At 53.3% G+C, this 15,932-nt stretch overlaps 7 non-coding genes across 7 annotated transcripts; all 7 read left to right on the top strand.

Moving 5' to 3' along the window:
• Window positions 1-790: 790 nt before the first annotated feature.
• TRNAN-GUU (transfer RNA asparagine (anticodon GUU)) lies at window positions 791-867 on the top strand. The gene has a single exon. It is a non-coding gene; the product is annotated as a tRNA-Asn (tRNA).
• A 3,441-nt stretch (window positions 868-4,308) lies between these two features.
• Window positions 4,309-4,385, top strand: TRNAN-GUU (transfer RNA asparagine (anticodon GUU)). Its single transcript has one exon. It is a non-coding gene; the product is annotated as a tRNA-Asn (tRNA).
• Window positions 4,386-4,455: 70 nt separating this feature from the next.
• On the top strand, window positions 4,456-4,532 carry TRNAN-GUU (transfer RNA asparagine (anticodon GUU)). Its single transcript has one exon. It is a non-coding gene; the product is annotated as a tRNA-Asn (tRNA).
• Window positions 4,533-6,802: 2,270 nt separating this feature from the next.
• TRNAN-GUU (transfer RNA asparagine (anticodon GUU)) lies at window positions 6,803-6,879 on the top strand. Its single transcript has one exon. It is a non-coding gene; the product is annotated as a tRNA-Asn (tRNA).
• A 364-nt stretch (window positions 6,880-7,243) lies between these two features.
• On the top strand, window positions 7,244-7,320 carry TRNAN-GUU (transfer RNA asparagine (anticodon GUU)). The gene has a single exon. It is a non-coding gene; the product is annotated as a tRNA-Asn (tRNA).
• A 2,276-nt stretch (window positions 7,321-9,596) lies between these two features.
• TRNAN-GUU (transfer RNA asparagine (anticodon GUU)) lies at window positions 9,597-9,673 on the top strand. Its single transcript has one exon. It is a non-coding gene; the product is annotated as a tRNA-Asn (tRNA).
• A 3,306-nt stretch (window positions 9,674-12,979) lies between these two features.
• TRNAN-GUU (transfer RNA asparagine (anticodon GUU)) lies at window positions 12,980-13,056 on the top strand. Its single transcript has one exon. It is a non-coding gene; the product is annotated as a tRNA-Asn (tRNA).
• The last annotated feature ends 2,876 nt before the right edge of the window (window positions 13,057-15,932 follow it).

The raw sequence follows: 15,932 nt of genomic DNA, 5'->3' as shown, positions 1-15,932 counted from the left end.
GGTGGTGAGAGTGGAGCACGACTGTCTCCGTGGCGCAATTGGCTAGCGCGATGGGCTATTAACCGAAAGGTTGGAGGTTCGAGCCAACCCGGTGGTGGTGCGGCGCTTTTTTTTCTTTGCCCTGATAGCCTTGAAGATATGTTCTGTTGGTGGTGAGAAAAGAGCACGACTCTCTCCGTGGCGCAATTGGCTAGCGCGATCGGCTGTTAACCGAAAGGCTGGAGGTTCGAGCTCTCCCGGGAGTGGTGTGTTGCTTTTTTTTGCGCTGATAGCTTTGAATATATGTTCTGATGGTGGTGGGAGTGGAGCACGACTGTCTCCGTGGCGCAATCGGCTAGCGTGATCGGCTGTTAACCGAAAGGTTGGAGGTTCGAGCCCACTCGGTGGTGGTGCGGCGCTTTTTTTCCTTTGGGCTGATAGCTCTGAAGAAATGTTCTGACGGGGGGGAGAGTGGAGCACGACTGTCTCCGTGGCGCAATTGGGAGAGTGGAGCACGACTGTCTCCGTGGCGCAATTGGCTGGCGCGATCGGCTGTTAACCGAAAGGTTGGAGGTTCGAGCCCACTCGGTGGTGGTGCGGCGGTTTTTTTTCTTTGGGCTGAGTGCTTTGAAGATATGTTGTGATGGTGGTGAGAGTGGAGCAGGACTGTCTCCGTGGCGCAATTGGCTAGCGAGGTCGGCTGTTATCCGACAGGTTCGAGGTTCAAGCCCTCCCGGGAGTGGTGTGTTGCTTTTTTCTTTGCGCTGATAGCTTCGAAGATATGTTCTGATGGTGGTGGGAGTGGAGCACGACTGTCTCCGTGGCGCAATCGGCTAGCGCGTTCGGCTGTTAACCGAAAGGTTGGAGGTTCGAACCCTCCCGGGAGTGGTGTGTTGCTTTTTTTCTTTGCCCTTATAGCTTTGAAGATATGTTCTGATGGTGGTGAGAGTGGAGCACGACTGTTTCCGTGGCGTAATTGGCTAGCGCGATGGGCTGTTAACTGAAAGGTTTGAGGTTCGAGCCCACCCGATGGTGGTGCGGCTCTTTTTTTTCTTCGGGCTGATAGCTCTGAAGAAATGTTCTGACGATGGTGAGAGTGGAGCAGGACTGTCTCCGTGGCGCAATTGGCTAGCGCGATCGGCTGTTAACCGAAAGGTTGGAGGTTCGAGCTCTCCCGGGAGTGGTGTGTTGCTTTTTTTGCGCTGATAGCTTTGAAGATATGTTCTGATGGTGGTGGAAGTGGAGCACGACTATCTCCGTGGCGCAATTGGCTAGCGCGACCGGCTGTTAACCGAATAGTTGGAGGTTCAAGCCCACCCGGTGGTGGTGCGGCGCTTCTTTTTCTTTGGGCTGATAGCTCTGAAGAAATGTTCTGACGGGGAGGAGGGTGGACCACGACTGTCTCCGTGGCGCAATTGGCTGGCGCGATCGGCTGTGAACCGAAAGGTTGGAGGTTCGAGACCACTCGGTGGTGGTGCGGCGCTTTTTTTTCTTTGGGCTGATAGCCTTTAAGATATGTTCTGATGGTGGTGAGAGTGGAGCAGGACTGTCTCCGTGGCGTAATTGGCTAGCGCGATGGGCTGTTAACTGAAAGGTTGGAGGTTCGAGCCCACCCGATGGTGGTGCGGCTCTTTTTTTTCTTTGGGCTGATAGCTCTGAAGAAATGTTCTGACGATGATGAGAGTGGAGCGGGAGTGTCTCCGTGGCGCAATTGGCTAGCGCGATTGGCTGTTAACCGAAAGGTTGGAGGTTCGAGCTCTCCCGGGAGTGGTGTGTTGCTTTTTTTTGCGCTGATAGCTTTGAAGATATGTTCTGATGGTGGTGGAAGTGGAGCACGACTATCTCCGTGGCGCAATTGGCTAGCGCGACCGGCTGTTAATCGAATAGTTGGAGGTTCAAGCCCACCCGGTGGTGGTGCGGCGCTTCTTTTTCTTTGGGCTGATAGCTCTGAAGAAATGTTCTGACGGGGAGGAGGGTGGACCACGACTGTCTCCGTGGCGCAATTGGCTGGCGCGATCGGCTGTGAACCGAAAGGTTGGAGGTTCGAGCCCACTCGGTGGTGGTGCGGCGCTTTTTTTTCTTTGGGCTGATAGCCTTTAAGATATGTTCTGATGGTGGTGAGAGTGGAGCAGGACTGTCTCCGTGGCGTAATTGGCTAGCGCGATGGGCTGTTAACTGAAAGGTTGGAGGTTCGAGCCCACCCGATGGTGGTGCGGCTCTTTTTTTTCTTTGGGCTGATAGCTCTGAAGAAATGTTCTGACGATGATGAGAGTGGAGCAGGACTGTCTCCGTGGCGCAATTGGCTAGCGCGATTGGCTGTTAACCGAAAGGTTGGAGGTTCGAGCTCTCCCGGGAGTGGTGTGTTGCTTTTTTTGCGCTGATAGCTTTGAAGATATGTTCTGATGGTGGTGGAAGTGGAGCACGACTATCTCCGTGGCGCAATTGGCTAGCGCGATCGGCTGTTAACCGAAAGGTTGGAGGTTCGAGCCCACTCGGTGGTGGTGCGGCACTTTTTTTTTCTTTGGGCTGATAGCCTTTGGGATATGTTCTGATGTTGGTGAGAGTGGAGCAGGACTGTCTCCGTTGCGGAATTGGCTAGCGAGATCGGCTGTTAACCGAAAGGTTCGAGGTTCAAGCCCTCCCGGGAGTGGTGTGTTGCTTTTTTCTTTGCGCTGATAGCTTTGAAGATATGTTCTGTTGGTGGTGAGAGTGGAGCACGACTCTCTCCGTGGCGCAATTGGCTAGCGCGATGGGCTGTTAACTGAAAGGATCGAGTCCACCCAGTAATGGTATGTTGCTTTTTTTTCTTTGGGCTGATAGCTTTAAAGATATGTTCTGATGGTGGTGAGAGTGGAGCAGGACTGTCTCCATGGCGCAATTGGCTAGCGCGATCGGCTGTTAACCGAATGTTTGGAGGTTCCAGCCCACCTGGTGGTGGTGCGGCGCTTTTTTTTCTTTGGGCTGTTAGCTCTGAAGAAATGTTCTGACGGTGGTGAGAGTGGAGCACGACTGTCTCCGTGGCGCAATTGGCTAGCGAGATCGGCTGTTAACCGAAAGGTTCGAGGTTCAAGCCCTCTCGGTAGTGGTGTGTTGCTTTTTTCTTTGCGCTGATAGCTCTGAAGAAATGTTCTGTTGGTGGTGAGAGTGGAGCACGACTTTCTCCGTTGCGCAATCGGCTAGCGCGATCGGGTGTTAACCAAAAGGTTGGAGGTTCGAGCCCACCCGGTGGTGGTGCGGCGCTTTTTTTTCTTTGGGCTGATAGCTCTGGAGAATTGTTCTGACGGTGGTGAGAGTGGAGCACGACTGTCTCCTTGGCGCAATTGGCTAGCGCGATCGGCTGTTAACCTAAAGGTTGGAGGTTCGAGCCCTCCCGGGAGTGGTGTGTTGCTTTTTTCTTTGCGCTGATAGCTTTGAAGATATGTTCTGATGGTGGTGAGAGTGGAGCACGACTGTCTCCGTGGCGTAATTGGCTAGCGCAATGGGCTATTAACCGAAAGGTTGGACGCTTGAACCCACCCGGTGGTGGTGCGGCACTTTTTTTCCTTTGGGCTTATAGCTCTGAAGAAATGTTCTGACGGTGGTGAGAGTGGAGCACGACTGTCTCCGTGGCGCAATTGGCTAGCGCGATGGGCTATTAACCGAAAGGTTGGAGGTTCGAGCCAACCCGGTGGTGGTGCGGCGCTTTTTTTTCTTTGCCCTGATAGCCTTGAAGATATGTTCTGTTGGTGGTGAGAAAAGAGCACGACTCTCTCCGTGGCGCAATTGGCTAGCGCGATCGGCTGTTAACCGAAGGGCTGGAGGTTCGAGCTCTCCCGGGAGTGGTGTGTTGCTTTTTTTGCGCTGATAGCTTTGAATATATGTTCTGATGGTGGTGGGAGTGGAGCACGACTGTCTCCGTGGCGCAATCGGCTAGCGTGATCGGCTGTTAACCGAAAGGTTGGAGGTTCGAGCCCACTCGGTGGTGGTGCGGCGCTTTTTTTCCTTTGGGCTGATAGCTCTGAAGAAATGTTCTGACGGGGGGGAGAGTGGAGCACGACTGTCTCCGTGGCGCAATTGGCTGGCGCGATCGGCTGTTAACCGAAAGGTTGGAGGTTCGAGCCCACTCGGTGGTGGTGCGGCGCTTTTTTTTCTTTGGGCTGAGTGCTTTGAAGATATGTTGTGATGGTGGTGAGAGTGGAGCAGGACTGTCTCCGTGGCGCAATTGGCTAGCGAGATCGGCTGTTATCCGAGAGGTTCGAGGTTCAAGCCCTCCCGGGAGTGGTGTGTTGCTTTTTTCTTTGCGCTGATAGCTTTGAAGATATGTTCTGATGGTGGTGGGAGTGGAGCACGACTGTCTCCGTGGCGCAATCGGCTAGCGCGTTCGGCTGTTAACCGAAAGGTTGGAGGTTCGAACCCTCCCGGGAGTGGTGTGTTGCTTTTTTTCTTTGCCCTTATAGCTTTGAAGATATGTTCTGACGGTGGTGAGAGTGGAGCACGACTGTCTCCGTGGCGCAATTGGCTAGCGCGTTCGGCTGTTAACCGAAAGGTTGGAGGTTCGAACCCTCCCGGGAGTGGTGTGTTGCTTTTTTTCTTTGCCCTTATAGCTTTGAAGATATGTTCTGATGGTGGTGAGAGTGGAGCACGACTGTCTCCGTGGCGTAATTGGCTAGCGCGATGGGCTGTTAACTGAAAGGTTGGGGGTTCGAGCCCACCCGATGGTGGTGCGGCGCTTTTTTTTCTTTGGGCTGATAGCTCTGAAGAAATGTTCTGACGATGGTGAGAGTGGAGCAGGACTGTCTCCGTTGCGGAATTGGCTAGCGAGATCGGCTGTTAACCGAAAGGTTCGAGGTTCAAGCCCTCCCGGGAGTGGTGTGTTGCTTTTTTCTTTGCGCTGATAGCTTTGAAGATATGTTCTGTTGGTGGTGAGAGTGGAGCACGACTCTCTCCGTTGCACAATTGGCTAGCGCGATCGGGTGTTAACCAAAAGGTTGGAGGTTTGAGCCCACCCGGTGGTGGTGCGGCGCTTTTTTTCCTTTGGGCTGATAGCTCTGAAGAATAGTTCTGACGGTGGTGAGAGTGGAGCATGACTGTCTCCTTGGCGCAATTGGCTAGCGCGATCGGCTGTTAACCGAAAGGTTGGAGGTTCGAGCCCTACCGGGAGTGGTGTGTTGCTTTTTTCTTTGCGCTGATAGCTTTGAAGATATGTTCTGATGGTGGTGAGAGTGGAGCACGACTCTCTCCGTGGCGCAATTGGCTAGCGCGATGGGCTGTTAACTGAAAGGTTCGAGTCCACCCAGTAATGGTATGTTGCTTTTTTTTTCTTTGGGCTGATAGCTTTAAAGATATGTTCTGATGGTGGTGAGAGTGGAGCAGGACTGTCTCCATGGCGCAATTGGCTAGCGCGATCGGCTGTTAACCGAAAGTTTGGAGGTTCCAGCCCACCTGGTGGTGGTGCGGCGCTTTTTTTTCTTTGGGCTGTTAGCTCTGAAGAAATGTTCTGACGGTGGTGAGAGTGGAGCACGACTGTCTCCGTGGCGCTATTGGCTAGCGAGATCGGCTGTTAACCGAAAGGTTCGAGGTTCAAGCCCTCTCGGTAGTGGTGTGTTGCTTTTTTCTTTGCGCTGATAGCTCTGAAGAAATGTTCTGTTGGTGGTGAGAGTGGAGCACGACTTTCTCCGTTGCGCAATCGGCTAGCGCGATCGGGTGTTAACCAAAAGGTTGGAGGTTCGAGCCCACCCGGTGGTGGTGCGGCGCTTTTTTTTCTTTGGGCTGATAGCTCTGGAGAATTGTTCTGACGGTGGTGAGAGTGGAGCACGACTGTCTCCTTGGCGCAATTGGCTAGCGCGATCGGCTGTTAACCTAAAGGTTGGAGGTTCGAGCCCTCCCGGGAGTGGTGTGTTGCTTTTTTCTTTGCGCTGATAGCTTTGAAGATATGTTCTGATGGTGGTGAGAGTGGAGCACGACTGTCTCCGTGGCGTAATTGGCTAGCGCAATGGGCTATTAACCGAAAGGTTGGACGCTTGAACCCACCCGGTGGTGGTGCGGCACTTTTTTTCCTTTGGGCTTATAGCTCTGAAGAAATGTTCTGACGGTGGTGAGAGTGGAGCACGACTGTCTCCGTGGCGCAATTGGCTAGCGCGATGGGCTATTAACCGAAAGGTTGGAGGTTCGAGCCAACCCGGTGGTGGTGCGGCGCTTTTTTTTCTTTGCCCTGATAGCCTTGAAGATATGTTCTGTTGGTGGTGAGAAAAGAGCACGACTCTCTCCGTGGCGCAATTGGCTAGCGCGATCGGCTGTTAACCGAAAGGCTGGAGGTTCGAGCTCTCCCGGGAGTGGTGTGTTGCTTTTTTTTGCGCTGATAGCTTTGAATATATGTTCTGATGGTGGTGGGAGTGGAGCACGACTGTCTCCGTGGCGCAATCGGCTAGCGTGATCGGCTGTTAACCGAAAGGTTGGAGGTTCGAGCCCACTCGGTGGTGGTGCGGCGCTTTTTTTCCTTTGGGCTGATAGCTCTGAAGAAATGTTCTGACGGGGGGGAGAGTGGAGCACGACTGTCTCCGTGGCGCAATTGGCTGGCGCGATCGGCTGTTAACCGAAAGGTTGGAGGTTCGAGCCCACTCGGTGGTGGTGCGGCGCTTTTTTTTCTTTGGGCTGAGTGCTTTGAAGATATGTTGTGATGGTGGTGAGAGTGGAGCAGGACTGTCTCCGTGGCGCAATTGGCTAGCGAGATCGGCTGTTATCCGACAGGTTCGAGGTTCAAGCCCTCCCGGGAGTGGTGTGTTGCTTTTTTCTTTGCGCTGATAGCTTTGAAGATATGTTCTGATGGTGGTGGGAGTGGAGCACGACTGTCTCCGTGGCGCAATCGGCTAGCGCGTTCGGCTGTTAACCGAAAGGTTGGAGGTTCGAACCCTCCCGGGAGTGGTGTGTTGCTTTTTTTCTTTGCCCTTATAGCTTTGAAGAAATGTTCTGACGGGGGGGAGAGTGGAGCACGACTGTCTCCGTGGCGCAATTGGCTGGCGCGATCGGCTGTTAACCGAAAGGTTGGAGGTTCGAGCCCACTCGGTGGTGGTGCGGCGCTTTTTTTTCTTTGGGCTGAGTGCTTTGAAGATATGTTGTGATGGTGGTGAGAGTGGAGCAGGACTGTCTCCGTGGCGCAATTGGCTAGCGAGATCGGCTGTTAACCGACAGGTTCGAGGTTCAAGCCCTCCCGGGAGTGGTGTGTTGCTTTTTTCTTTGCGCTGATAGCTTTGAAGATATGTTCTGATGGTGGTGGGAGTGGAGCACGACTGTCTCCGTGGCGCAATCGGCTAGCGCGTTCGGCTGTTAACCGAAAGGTTGGAGGTTCGAACCCTCCCGGGAGTGGTGTGTTGCTTTTTTTCTTTGCCCTTATAGCTTTGAAGATATGTTCTGTTGGTGGTGAGAAAGGAGCATGACTCTCTCCGTGGCGCAATTGGCTAGCGCGATTGGCTGTTATCCGAAACGTTGGAGGTTCGAGCCCACCCGATGGTGGTGCGGCGCTTTTTTTCCTTTGGGCTGATAGCTCTGAAGAATTGTTCTGACGGTGGTGAGAGTGGAGCATGACTGTCTCCTTGGCGCAATTGGCTAGCGCGATCGGCTGTTAACCGAAAGGTTGGAGGTTCGAGCCCTACCGGGAGTGGTGTGTTGCTTTTTTCTTTGCGCTGATAGCTTTGAAGATATGTTCTGATGGTGGTGAGAGTGGAGCACGACTCTCTCCGTGGCGCAATTGGCTAGCGCGATGGGCTGTTAACTGAAAGGTTGGAGGTTCGAATCCACCTAGTAATGGTATGTTGCTTTTTTTTCTTTGGGCTGATAGCTTTAAAGATATGTTCTGATGGTGGTGGGAGTGGAGCAGGACTGTCTCTATGGCGCAATTGGCTAGCGCGATCGGCTGTTAACCGAAAGTTTGGAGGTTCCAGCCCACCTGGTGGTGGTGCGGCGATTTTTTTCTTTGGGCTGTTAGCTCTGAAGAAATGTTCTGACGGTGGTGAGAGTGGAGCACGACTGTCTCCGTGGCACAATTGGCTAGCGCGATTGGCTGTTAACCGAAAGGTTGGAGGTTCGAGCCCACCCGATGGTGGTGCGGCGCTTTTTTTCTTTTGGCTCATAGCTCTGAAGAAATGTTCTGACGGTGGTGAGAGTGGAGCACGACTGTCTCCTTGGCGCAATTGGCTAGCACGTTCGGCAGATAACCGAAAGGTTGGAGGTTCGAGCCCACTCGGTGGTGGTGCGGCGCTTTTTTTTCTTTGGGCTTATACCTTTGAAGATGTGTTCTGATGGTGGTGAGAGTGGAGCAGGACTGTCTCCGTGGCGCAATTGGCTAGCGAGATCGGCTGTTAACCGAAAGGTTCGAGGTTCAAGCCCTCTCGGTAGTGGTGTGTTGCTTTTTTCTTTGCGCTGATAGCTCTGAAGAAATGTTCTGTTGGTGGTGAGAGTGGAGCACGACTTTCTCCGTTGCGCAATCGGCTAGCGCGATCGGGTGTTAACCAAAAGGTGGGAGGTTCGAGCCCACCCGGTGGTGGTGCGGCGCTTTTTTTTCTTTGGGCTGATAGCTCTGGAGAATTGTTCTGACGGTGGTGAGAGTGGAGCACGACTGTCTCCTTGGCGCAATTGGCTAGCGAGATCGGCTGTTAACCTAAAGGTTGGAGGTTCGAGCCCTCCCGGGAGTGGTGTGTTGCTTTTTTCTTTGCGCTGATAGCTTTGAAGATATGTTCTGATGGTGGTGAGAGTGGAGCACGACTGTCTCCGTGGCGTAATTGGCTAGCGCAATGGGCTATTAACCGAAAGGTTGGACGCTCGAACCCACCCGGTGGTGGTGCGGCACTTTTTTTCCTTTGGGCTTATAGCTCTGAAGAAATGTTCTGACGGTGGTGAGAGTGGAGCACGACTGTCTCCGTGGCGCAATTGGCTAGCGCGATGGGCTATTAACCGAAAGGTTGGAGGTTCGAGCCCACCCGGTGGTGGTGCGGCGCTTTTTTTCTTTGCCCTGATAGCATTGAAGATATGTTCTGTTGGTGGTGAGAAAAGAGCACGACTCTCTGCGTGGCGCAATTGGCTAGCGCGATCGGCTGTTAACCGAAAGGCTGGAGGTTCGAGCTCTCCCGGGAGTGGTGTGTTGCTTTTTTTTTGCGCTGATAGCTTTGAATATATGTTCTGATGGTGGTGGGAGTGGAGCACGACTGTCTCCGTGGCGCAATCGGCTAGCGTGATCGGCTGTTAACCGAAAGGTTGGAGGTTCGAGCCCACTCGGTGGTGGTGCGGCGCTTTTTTTCCTTTGGGCTGATAGCTCTGAAGAAATGTTCTGACGGGGGGGAGAGTGGAGCACGACTGTCTCCGTGGCGCAATTGGCTGGCGCGATCGGCTGTTAACCGAAAGGTTGGAGGTTCGAGCCCACTCGGTGGTGGTGCGGCGCTTTTTTTTCTTTGGGCTGAGTGCTTTGAAGATATGTTGTGATGGTGGTGAGAGTGGAGCAGGACTGTCTCCGTGGCGCAATTGGCTAGCGAGATCGGCTGTTAACCGACAGGTTCGAGGTTCAAGCCCTCCCGGGAGTGGTGTGTTGCTTTTTTCTTTGCGCTGATAGCTTTGAAGATATGTTCTGATGGTGGTGGGAGTGGAGCACGACTGTCTCCGTGGCGCAATCGGCTAGCGCGTTCGGCTGTTAACCGAAAGGTTGGAGGTTCGAACCCTCCCGGGAGTGGTGTGTTGCTTTTTTTCTTTGCCCTTATAGCTTTGAAGATATGTTCTGATGGTGGTGAGAGTGGAGCACGACTGTCTCCGTGGCGTAATTGGCTAGCGCGATGGGCTGTTAACTGAAAGGTTGGAGGTTCGAGCCCACCCGATGGTGGTGCGGCTCTTTTTTTTCTTTGGGCTGATAGCTCTGAAGAAATGTTCTGACGATGGTGAGAGTGGAGCAGGACTGTCTCCGTGGCGCAATTGGCTAGCGCGATCGGCTGTTAACGGAAAGGTTGGAGGTTCGAGCTCTCCCGGGAGTGGTGTGTTGCTTTTTTTTGCGCTGATAGCTTTGAAGATATGTTCTGATGGTGGTGGAAGTGGAGCACGACTATCTCCGTGGCGCAATTGGCTAGCGCGACCGGCTGTTAACCGAATAGTTGAAGGTTCAAGCCCACCCGGTGGTGGTGCGGCGCTTCTTTTTCTTTGGGCTGATAGCTCTGAAGAAATGTTCTGACGGGGAGGAGGGTGGACCACGACTGTCTCCGTGGCGCAATTGGCTGGCGCGATCGGCTGTGAACCGAAAGGTTGGAGGTTCGAGCCCACTCGGTGGTGGTGCGGCGCTTTTTTTTCTTTGGGCTGATAGCCTTTAAGATATGTTCTGATGGTGGTGAGAGTGGAGCAGGTTGTCTCCGTGGCGTAATTGGCTAGCGCGATGGGCTGTTAACTGAAAGGTTGGAGGTTCGAGCCCACCCGATGGTGGTGCGGCTCTTTTTTTTCTTTGGGCTGATAGCTCTGAAGAAATGTTCTGACGATGATGAGAGTGGAGCAGGACTGTCTCCGTGGCGCAATTGGCTAGCGCGATTGGCTGTTAACCGAAAGGTTGGAGGTTCGAGCTCTCCCGGGAGTGGTGTGTTGCTTTTTTTTGCGCTGATAGCTTTGAAGATATGTTCTGATGGTGGTGGAAGTGGAGCACGACTATCTCCGTGGCGCAATTGGCTAGCGCGATCGGCTGTTAACCGAATAGTTGGAGGTTCAAGCCCACCCGGTGGTTGTGCGGCGCTTCTTTTTCTTTGGGCTGATAGCTCTGAAGAAATGTTCTGACGGGGAGGAGGGTGGACCACGACTGTCTCCGTGGCGCAATTGGCTGGCGCGATCGGCTGTTAACCGAAAGGTTGGAGGTTCGAGCCCACTCGGTGGTGGTGCGGCGCTTTTTTTTTTCTTTGGGCTGATAGCCTTTGGGATATGTTCTGATGTTGGTGAGAGTGGAGCAGGACTGTCTCCGTGGCGGAATTGGCTAGCGAGATCGGCTGTTAACCGAAAGGTTCGAGGTTCAAGCCCTCCCGGGAGTGGTGTGTTGCTTTTTTCTTTGCGCTGATAGCTTTGAAGATATGTTCTGTTGGTGGTGAGAGTGGAGCACGACTCTCTCCGTTGCACAATTGGCTAGCGCGATCGGGTGTTAACCAAAAGGTTGGAGGTTTGAGCCCACCCGGTGGTGGTGCGGCGCTTTTTTTCCTTTGGGCTGATAGCTCTGAAGAATTGTTCTGACGGTGGTGAGAGTGGAGCATGACTGTCTCCTTGGCGCAATTGGCTAGCGCGATCGGCTGTTAACCGAAAGGTTGGAGGTTCGAGCCCTACCGGGAGTGGTGTGTTGCTTTTTTCTTTGCGCTGATAGCTTTGAAGATATGTTCTGATGGTGGTGAGAGTGGAACACGACTCTCTCCGTGGCGCAATTGGCTAGCGCGATGGGCTGTTAATTGAAAGGTTGGAGGTTCGAGTCCACCCAGTAATGGTATGTTGCTTTTTTTTTCTTTGGGCTGATAGCTTTAAAGATATGTTCTGATGGTGGTGAGAGTGGAGCAGGACTGTCTCCATGGCGCAATTGGCTAGCGCGATCGGCTGTTAACCGAAAGTTTGGAGGTTCCAGCCCACCTGGTGGTGGTGCGGCGCTTTTTTTTCTTTGGGCTGTTAGCTCTGAAGAAATGTTCTGACGGTGGTGAGAGTGGAGCACGACTGTCTCCGTGGCGCAATTGGCTAGCGAGATCGGCTGTTAACCGAAAGGTTCGAGGTTCAAGCCCTCTCGGTAGTGGTGTGTTGCTTTTTTCTTTGCGCTGATAGCTCTGAAGAAATGTTCTGTTGGTGGTGAGAGTGGAGCACGACTTTCTCCGTTGCGCAATCGGCTAGCGCGATCGGGTGTTAACCAAAAGGTGGGAGGTTCGAGCCCACCCGGTGGTGGTGCGGCGCTTTTTTTTCTTTGGGCTGATAGCTCTGGAGAATTGTTCTGACGGTGGTGAGAGTGGAGCACGACTGTCTCCTTGGCGCAATTGGCTAGCGAGATCGGCTGTTAACCTAAAGGTTTGAGGTTCGAGCCCTCCCGGGAGTGGTGTGTTGCTTTTTTCTTTGCGCTGATAGCTTTGAAGATATGTTCTGATGGTGGTGAGAGTGGAGCACGACTGTCTCCGTGGCGTAATTGGCTAGCGCAATGGGCTATTAACCGAAAGGTTGGACGCTCGAACCCACCCGGTGGTGGTGCGGCACTTTTTTTCCTTTGGGCTTATAGCTCTGAAGAAATGTTCTGACGGTGGTGAGAGTGGAGCACGACTGTCTCCGTGGCGCAATTGGCTAGCGCGATGGGCTATTAACCGAAAGGTTGGAGGTTCGAGCGCACCCGGTGGTGGTGCGGCGCTTTTTTTTCTTTGCCCTGATAGCATTGAAGATATGTTCTGTTGGTGGTGAGAAAAGAGCACGACTCTCTGCGTGGCGCAATTGGCTAGCGCGATCGGCTGTTAACCGAAAGGCTGGAGGCTCGAGCTCTCCCGGGAGTGGTGTGTTGCTTTTTTTTGCGCTGATAGCTTTGAATATATGTTCTGATGGTGGTGGGAGTGGAGCACGACTGTCTCCGTGGCGCAATCGGCTAGCGTGATCGGCTGTTAACCGAAAGGTTGGAGGTTCGAGCCCACTCGGTGGTGGTGCGGCGCTTTTTTTCCTTTGGGCTGATAGCTCTGAAGAAATGTTCTGACGGGGGGGAGAGTGGAGCACGACTGTCTCTGTGGCGCAATTGGCTGGCGCGATCGGCTGTTAACCGAAAGGTTGGAGGTTCGAGCCCACTCGGTGGTGGTGCGGCGCTTTTTTTTCTTTGGGCTGAGTGCTTTGAAGATATGTTGTGATGGTGGTGAGAGTGGAGCAGGACTGTCTCCGTGGCGCAATTGGCTAGCGAGATCGGCTGTTAACCGACAGGTTCGAGGTTCAAGCCCTCCCGGGAGTGGTGTGTTGCTTTTTTCTTTGCGCTGATAGCTTTGAAGATATGTTCTGATGGTGGTGGGAGTGGAGCACGACTGTCTCCGTGGCGCAATCGGCTAGCGCGTTCGGCTGTTAACCGAAAGGTTGGAGGTTCGAACCCTCCCGGGAGTGGTGTGTTGCTTTTTTTCTTTGCCCTTATAGCTTTGAAGATATGTTCTGATGGTGGTGAGAGTGGAGCACGACTGTCTCCGTGGCGTAATTGGCTAGCGCGATGGGCTGTTAACTGAAAGGTTGGAGGTTCGAGCCCACCCGATGGTGGTGCGGCTCTTTTTTTTCTTTGGGCTGATAGCTCTGAAGAAATGTTCTGACGATGGTGAGAGTGGAGCAGGACTGTCTCCGTGGCGCAATTGGCTAGCGCGATCGGCTGTTAACGGAAAGGTTGGAGGTTCGAGCTCTCCCGGGAGTGGTGTGTTGCTTTTTTTTGCGCTGATAGCTTTGAAGATATGTTCTGATGGTGGTGGAAGTGGAGCACGACTATCTCCGTGGCGCAATTGGCTAGCGCGACCGGCTGTTAACCGAATAGTTGAAGGTTCAAGCCCACCCGGTGGTGGTGCGGCGCTTCTTTTTCTTTGGGCTGATAGCTCTGAAGAAATGTTCTGACGGGGAGGAGGGTGGACCACGACTGTCTCCGTGGCGCAATTGGCTGGCGCGATCGGCTGTGAACCGAAAGGTTGGAGGTTCGAGCCCACTCGGTGGTGGTGCGGCGCTTTTTTTTCTTTGGGCTGATAGCCTTTAAGATATGTTCTGATGGTGGTGAGAGTGGAGCAGGTTGTCTCCGTGGCGTAATTGGCTAGCGCGATGGGCTGTTAACTGAAAGGTTGGAGGTTCGAGCCCACCCGATGGTGGTGCGGCTCTTTTTTTTCTTTGGGCTGATAGCTCTGAAGAAATGTTCTGACGATGATGAGAGTGGAGCAGGACTGTCTCCGTGGCGCAATTGGCTGGCGCGATCGGCTGTTAACCGAAAGGTTGGAGGTTCGAGCCCACTCGGTGGTGGTGCGGCGCTTTTTTTTTCTTTGGGCTGATAGCCTTTGGGATATGTTCTGATGTTGGTGAGAGTGGAGCAGGACTGTCTCCGTGGCGGAATTGGCTAGCGAGATCGGCTGTTAACCGAAAGGTTCGAGGTTCAAGCCCTCCCGGGAGTGGTGTGTTGCTTTTTCTTTGCGCTGATAGCTTTGAAGATATGTTCTGTTGGTGGTGAGAGTGGAGCACGACTCTCTCCGTTGCACAATTGGCTAGCGCGATCGGGTGTTAACCAAAAGGTTGGAGGTTTGAGCCCACCCGGTGGTGGTGCGGCGCTTTTTTTCCTTTGGGCTGATAGCTCTGAAGAATTGTTCTGACGGTGGTGAGAGTGGAGCATGACTGTCTCCTTGGCGCAATTGGCTAGCGCGATCGGCTGTTAACCGAAAGGTTGGAGGTTCGAGCCCTACCGGGAGTGGTGTGTTGCTTTTTTTTTGCGCTGATAGCTTTGAAGATATGTTCTGATGGTGGTGAGAGTGGAGCACGACTCTCTCCGTGGCGCAATTGGCTAGCGCGATGGGCTGTTAACTGAAAGGTTGGAGGTTCGAGTCCACCCAGTAATGGTATGTTGCTTTTTTTTTCTTTGGGCTGATAGCTTTAAAGATATGTTCTGATGGTGGTGAGAGTGGAGCAGGACTGTCTCCATGGCGCAATTGGCTAGCGCGATCGGCTGTTAACCAAAAGTTTGGAGGTTCTAGCCCACCTGGTGGTGGTGCGGCGCTTTTTTTTCTTTGGGCTGTTAGCTCTGAAGAAATGTTCTGACGGTGGTGAGAGTGGAGCACGACTGTCTCCGTGGCGCAATTGGCTAGCGAGATCGGCTGTTAACCGAAAGGTTCGAGGTTCAAGCCCTCTCGGTAGTGGTGTGTTGCTTTTTTCTTTGCGCTGATAGCTCTGAAGAAATGTTCTGTTGGTGGTGAGAGTGGAGCACGACTTTCTCCGTTGCGCAATCGGCTAGCGCGATCGGGTGTTAACCAAAAGGTTGGAGGTTCGAGCCCACCCGGTGGTGGTGCGGCGCTTTTTTTTCTTTGGGCTGATAGCTCTGGAGAATTGTTCTGACGGTGGTGAGAGTGGAGCACGACTGTCTCCTTGGCGCAATTGGCTAGCGCGATCGGCTGTTAACCTAAAGGTTGGAGGTTCGAGCCCTCCCGGGAGTGGTGTGTTGCTTTTTTCTTTGCGCTGATAGCTTTGAAGATATGTTCTGATGGTGGTGAGAGTGGAGCACGACTGTCTCCGTGGCGTAATTGGCTAGCGCAATGGGCTATTAACCGAAAGGTTGGACGCTTGAACCCACCCGGTGGTGGTGCGGCACTTTTTTTCCTTTGGGCTTATAGCTCTGAAGAAATGTTCTGACGGTGGTGAGAGTGGAGCACGACTGTCTCCGTGGCGCAATTGGCTAGCGCGATGGGCTATCAACCGAAAGGTTGGAGGTTCGAGCCAACCCGGTGGTGGTGCGGCGCTTTTTTTTCATTGCCCTGATAGCATTGAAGATATGTTCTGTTGGTGGTGAGAAAAGAGCACGACTCTCTCCGTGGCGCAATTGGCTAGCGCGATCGGCTGTTAACTGAAAGGCTGGAGGTTCGAGCTCTCCCGGGAGTGGTGTGTTGCTTTTTTTTGCGCTGATAGCTTTGAATATATGTTCTGATGGTGGTGGGAGTGGAGCACGACTGTCTCCGTGGCGCAATCGGCTAGCGTGATCGGCTGTTAACCGAAAGGTTGGAGGTTCGAGCCCACTCGGTGGTGGTGCGGCGCTTTTTTTCCTTTGGGCTGATAGCTCTGAAGAAATGTTCTGACGGGGGGGAGAGTGGAGCACGACTGTCTCCGTGGCGCAATTGGCTGGCGCGATCGGCTGTTAACCGAAAGGTTGGAGGTTCGAGCCCACTCGGTGGTGGTGCGGCGCTTTTTTTTCTTTGGGCTGAGTGCTTTGAAGATATGTTGTGATGGTGGTGAGAGTGGAGCAGGACTGTCTCCGT

The sequence above is a fragment of the Rhipicephalus microplus genome, unplaced genomic scaffold (assembly GCF_043290135.1).
Source record: "Rhipicephalus microplus isolate Deutch F79 unplaced genomic scaffold, USDA_Rmic scaffold_485, whole genome shotgun sequence".
NCBI lineage: Eukaryota > Metazoa > Arthropoda > Arachnida > Ixodida > Ixodidae > Rhipicephalus > Rhipicephalus microplus.
This window is presented reverse-complemented; position numbering and strand designations above follow the sequence as displayed.